General features: G+C 35.7%; 1 pseudogene; it reads left to right on the top strand.

The window, feature by feature from the left end:
* Window positions 1-3,215: 3,215 nt before the first annotated feature.
* Window positions 3,216-3,377, top strand: LOC115939617 (U4 spliceosomal RNA; annotated as a pseudogene).
* The last annotated feature ends 2,992 nt before the right edge of the window (window positions 3,378-6,369 follow it).

Genomic DNA, 6,369 nt, shown 5'->3' with positions numbered 1-6,369 from the left:
GCTATGGAATAAAGGCTGTCAACCAGAGTTATTGACTTAAAGAAATACAGCCACTGTTAGAACAAACAAGAGAGAGCAATAGAATAAATACCTCAACCTGTCCCTTCTCTCCTCCTTTTTGCTTTCTGGTGTCAGAGAGCAAGGGAGCCTCAATGATGCAGTTTGTTCAGGTCAGGGGTAGTGTTCTGACCATGGCAGAGAAGGATGAGTGACTGATGGGAGCAGGGTAGCAAACATAGATGAACTGCACAGGAGTTTTATATAGGACTCATAAAAGAAAATGTTTTGGACTTAAAAAAAATGTTTAACCTGAAATTAACAGTGATTTTCTGAAAAATAAAATGGCTCATGGTTTTGTTTGAAACACAGCAAACTGAAGAAATGTCAGAACAGCAGAGACTGGCAAGTCTTGGTCCCCGGCTTTGGTTCTGAGTTCGACCAAGACAGAATTCAGAGCCAAACTCTTAAGATATCAACTGTTTAACAGTGGTCAAAGCAAAAGTGCACTCTCTGAGTGGGAAAGCCAGAAGGCCCAGAGGTGGCAACTGTACCAAGGGTCAGGGTTGTCTTGTTTTTTATACTTGCTTGGCTTGTGGGTCATAACCAGGGAGATCTGATAGAGGTTGCCTTCAATCATCTAAGGGACTCCTCCTACGAGTGGGGAGGGAAAGTTTTTGGCCTTATAAGGTCCTTGTTGGAACTGTCATGGCAACCATCCCCTGCAAGGGGTGTCAAAACCACAGTATAAATAAAATGAAGCTATAGGTTACTGAAGGGCAGTGGTTATGGGGAAAGTACATGTTTGATCCCCAAGGCTTTCCCTGATTGTTTGCATTCTGGAGGTGGTCGGTGGTTTTCATCTTTTTGGTCAGACAGTCCCATTCTGTGCTCATATCTAGCTAACTGCCCTTCTAGAGTAGTACTCTATCACAACTATGAGAGGTCACTGGAACAACTCCTGAATCAGGCCATTTTAATCCTGGTCAGGAAGCATTATCTTTGGATGAAAAGTGATCAAAAACAGGTGAAGACAATGTTCAAAGGCCTAGATGCACCTAATCTCCTCTTGTTGACTGTTTGCGTAGCATGCTTTCATTTCAAAACCTGGCTATATTGAATTATTTGGTCAGGTTTTTCTGTTCTGTTTTGTTTTGTTTTTTAGTGCAGTTTTCTTGAGTCCCTCAGGCACATTGAACTTTTTTATCACCTTTCAAAATTCTGATGCAGAGTCATATTTAGGAACCACTAGTGTAGCACATTGACTACAGGTTTTGCCAATGCAAATAGATTCCATGGTGGGCTCCACTAATGCTGTAGGTTTAAACAATTTACTTCTTAGAGTTTTATTTCTTTTTTGTTAAATGGAGAAAATGATATTCCTTTCATGGTTGTTACAAAGAACTGAAATACTAAAAGTAAAGCAGATATGAGTAATAGTGAAAATGTGAAACATCTAAACGTGTGAGCAGCATATAAAGGCATTTTTTGAGGGAAAGTCATAGTTTTAAATGTATACACTAAAAAATAAGACTGAAAACCAATTAACTAAAATTTACTCCGAGACATTAATGAAAGAATAGTAAATGAAACCCAATAAGTAGAATGATAAAAAAAGGAAACAATGGAAACTAAATAGAACACGCATACATAATATAGAGTATTAATAAATCAGTTTGTTCTTCAAAAGGAGAAATATAGAATACAAACCTTTATAAAACTAATCAAGTAATGAAGAGCAAAACAATTAACTAATGTTAAAGGGAATCCTACAGATAATAAAAAGATACTGAGAATATTGTGAGAAACTCATACTTACTAAAAAAGCAGAAACAAAATACACAAGCACTCCAGATGCAGATAGCTTCAAAATATTTAACTATCCCAAACTCTTCTAGTTTTTTCTTTAATCAATCTTACTTAAAGTATTTCAGAGACTTAAAAAATGGAAAAAAGTCTCAGTTGATTTTATGAGGGCAGCCTACTCAATATCTCAGAGCCTAACAAATTATAGGAAAATAAAATTATTTCTTTCATGGACAACTCTAACATGAAAGTGGTAATCTTCATTCAGTGAGATTTAAAATAATTATACACAATGACCAAGTTGGGTTTATGTTAGGAGTAAAATGGCTTAACATTAAAAATTGATTATTACATTAACTAAATAATGGGAACAAATCATGTATCATCTCAAATAATACAGAAGAATAACTTCATTAAATTCAATACCAATTTATTTTATATATATAAAAATGTTTTATCAAAATTAGAACAAAATAGCAATTCATTTATTTGGTAATGAATTTCCACAAAGGAACAAATATACAGTAAATATCATAATTAATAACAAACCACTGCTCAGAAATAAGATCACATGGGTTTAGACTGTTACTATTACCACTTCTACTAAACAGTGTGCTAAAATACCTAGATGTTAAATAAGAGAAGAAAAATAAGTATATAAAGATTGAAAATGAAAAAAATCAAACTGCTATTAATTTGAGATGTGAAAAATTCAGGATACCAAGAAAATAAGCCATTTGAAATTTTGGAGTCAACCGAATATTTTTTAGTCAAGACACCATATTTTAAAACAGAAATTCTCCGTCCTCCAGCAGTTGTTGAAAAATACATTGCTCTAGATGGAGAGTCTTATATGAACAAAGATAAGGTTAATAAGAAATATTAAAGGGATAGAAAGAGAGTCCAAGATGGTAGCATAGGAAAATCCTATTTCTAACTCCTCCCATGGACACACCAACGTTACAATGATATTTAGAATAATTCTCCTGTAAAAAAAACTGAAGAGAAGCAGAATAGCTCTTCCATAACACAGGACAAAAAAAAAAAAAAAAAAAGTCCTCATCAAGATGGGTAGCAGGGGCAGAGAGCAGTCTTGACAAGACCTCCATACCCCGCACAACAGCCAATAAGAGGCAGGAGTATCACAAATATGCATCTGCTCTTTGAAGAGTGAGGGGTTCAAGCCCATTTTGGGAACCCAAGCCTGTGGGACATTCCCCCAAAACAACAGGCCTTGAAAATTAGAGGGGCTAATGTCTGGGAGAACTAAAGGGCTGTAGGGAACCAGGATCTCACTTCTGAAGGGCTTGTGCACAGACTCACTCACTAGGAGTCTGAAAGCAGAGGCAGTAGCTTAAAAAGCCCTGCACCACATGTCAGGGAGATTTTTTTTACTAGTCTTAGGAAGTGTAAGCTTTGCATAGTGGCAGTATTGTAGCCAATGAGGCTTATCTGAAGCACGATTATTGCTAATTGAAAACTTAGGAAGTATACCTGAGGGGCAGGGGGTCAACTGGAGATCTTTCTGGGGACACAGAACTGGCTGTAACCATTTTTTAAAAGATTTCATTTTCTCATTTGACAGAGAGAGAGAAAGAGAGAACAAGCAAGAGGAGGAGCAGCAGAGGGAGAGGGAGAAGCAGCCCCGACATGGGGCTCGATCCCAGGACCCCGGGATCATGACCTGAGCCAAAGCAGATGCTTAACCAACTGAGCCACCCAGGTGCCCGTGGAACCTTTTTTTTTTTTTTTCCTCTCTCTTTCATTATTGCTAGCTGGGCTGGTAGGCACCATAGCTGCTCATCTTGCCCCAGCGTAGCCCTGTGGCCATGCCCCATAAGAGGTGTTTGTCTAACAAGACCCACTCCACCAGACCCAGAAGACATGCTAACCTCACAAAGGGGACACCCCTTGAATGTCTAGCACTGTTAGCCAGGGGGGCTTGTGTTTGTGGGCCACATGAGATTGAAACAAGTAAAGACAAAGTTTGGAAGTATACCACTTACAGGGCACTGCACAGAAAACAAATAAAAATGAAAAGAAAACAAAAAGAAACACATCCAAGCCTTCCAGTGACCACTCCTTCAAAATTAAGGGATATAATTCCTTTATCTAATATATGGAAACAACACAGAGAGTCAGGAAAAATGAGGAGACAGAGGAATATGCTCCAAACAATGACAACAACAATAACAACAGCAACAACAACAAAGAACAGACAATACCTTAGAAAAAGACATAAATGAAACAGAGATAAGCAATCTACCTAATAAAGAGTTCAAAAGAATGAACATAAACAACAGTCATAAACATGGGAGAATGCTCCCTGGCAGTGGGAAAGGAATGGATAAACATAGTGAGATCTTCAAAAAAAACAACAAAAATTATAAGAAAGTTCCAAACAAAAGGTACAGATCTTAAGAATACACTAACCAAACTGAAAAATACAACAGAGGGGTTCAACAGCAGGCTGGATGAAGGAAAAGTATGGATTAGTGAACTAGAAGAAAAGGAAATGTGAATCACCCAGACAAAGCAGCAAGAAGAAGAAAAAATAAATAAATGTAAGATTCCTTAAGAGACTTTTGAGACAACATTAAGTACTAAAACGTTCGCATTATAGGACTTTCAGAAAGAGAAGAAAGAGAGGGCTAGAAAACTTATTTAAAAAAATATAATGGCTAAAAAGTTCCCTAATCTTGGGAAAGGAAACAGACATCTAGGTCTAGGAACTGAAGAGAGTCCCAAATAAAATAAACCTACAGAGATCCAAGCCAACACACATTATAAATGTTAATAGCAAAAATTAATGTTAAAGAGAAAATGTAAAAAGCAGCAAGAGGACAATTTTCTTATGTACAAGGGAAACCCCTTGTACAAGGCTATCAGCAGATTTATCAGTAGAAATTTTGAAGACTGGAGGAGAGTGGTGTGATATATTTAAAGCACTGACGGAAAAAACAAAAACAAACAAAAAACCCTTCCAAACAAGAATTCTCGATCTGGCAAGACTGTCATTCAGAATTGAAGTACAGATAAAGAATTTTCCAAATAAGCAAACGCTAAAGGAGTTCATCACCACTAAAACAATCTTGTATGAATTGTTAAAGGGACTCATTTGAGATGAAAAGATATGACACAAATTAATAGCAACAACAATTTAAAAAAAACATACAAAAGTTAAAAAAAAATCACTGGGGAATGTAAATATATAGTAAAGGTTGTGGATCAAACACTTAAAAAGCAAATATAAAGGTTAAAAGGAAAAGGTAGTAAAATTAACTAAAACTACATTTATTCATTAAGGGATGCATAAAATAAAAGGCTGTAAAATGTTTCAAAAATATAAAACATGGGAGAGACTTAATCACTTGGCTCAAAATTTAATCTAACTGTATATCTAATTTAAAGCTTGGAGGTCATAGAAAGAAGGAGTTGGGACCAATTCATGGAAGTTCAGGTAAGTGCCTAGGTTTGTACATCATGCTCTCCATAGGCTGGTCCATTAAACCCTCATACCAAACTATCAGATAGGTATTATAAAGATCATCAGATAGAGTTACATAACTGAAGTTCAAGGGTACAGTACATAGGATAACACAAACTCTTCATAGTATATCTGGGATTTAACACAGATCTTATATTTTGAAAAAAGTTTAGACATGCTAAGTGCCCAGGCATGCTAAGTGCCATCAACTCAGTGAATCCAGCTCTATATTTCATTTGGCATTTCACTAAGTCTTTAGTTCATTTTAAGGAAAATCATCTTGTTAGCAATGAGAAGAACTGGAAAATTATAAATAAAACACTTTTTCCTCAGAGTATTTTTCTGTTTTACATAACAAAGATTTTTAAAATGATTTAAAAATATTTCTTCCTAAAATTTTCACTCTTTGATACACCAAGATTTCCACTTCTTTCTATAAAGCCACTGCCCATAATTTAACACATCGTCAACACCTCGTAGAAACAGTATTTTAAGCTGTCACAGAAGATAGCAACACACAAAGGATTTTCTTTGTGGACTTCACAAAGTCCAATTTAGTGTTTTACCAATTCTTTCTTAATTTATTCCCAATTCTCTATGTAGTGACCATTGATACAACTCTATTTCAAGTTTTATCAATACTAATATAGCCATCTTATATTTGCAGGTATACTCTATAAAGAAACACTTAAACATGGTAGAGTAGGAATGGATTGATCCATCACCATATTTTCTTTCAAATGGATCATGTGGGCATTGCAGGTGAAAAGTGTTACCTCTATGCTACCCGATTCTTCAGGTAAATTGCTACTTGAAACACTCAGCTTTCAATGTTCATCCCATTGACATAATTTATCTTGTACAGTCTTTTGTTTAGACTCTATCATAACACTTTTGCAACATAATTCACCACTTGCATGTCTGTCTTCTCCATTAGAAAAAGAAATTTTGAGGAAAAAAAAGATAGTGTTTTATTTATTTTAATGTTCTAATACCTTGGATGATTATAGGTGCATAAGTGAGTCCCATTAAATTCTGAATGAATAAATGAATAGTAGCTCAGGGTTTTTTGTCTCACT

Source organism: Leptonychotes weddellii, chromosome 3, assembly GCF_054177405.1.
Source record: "Leptonychotes weddellii isolate Sample4059 chromosome 3, ASM5417740v2, whole genome shotgun sequence".
In the NCBI taxonomy this organism is placed as follows: Eukaryota; Metazoa; Chordata; class Mammalia; order Carnivora; family Phocidae; genus Leptonychotes; species Leptonychotes weddellii.
Note: the sequence above shows the minus strand (reverse complement) of the source record. Positions and strands in the feature narration are given on the sequence as shown.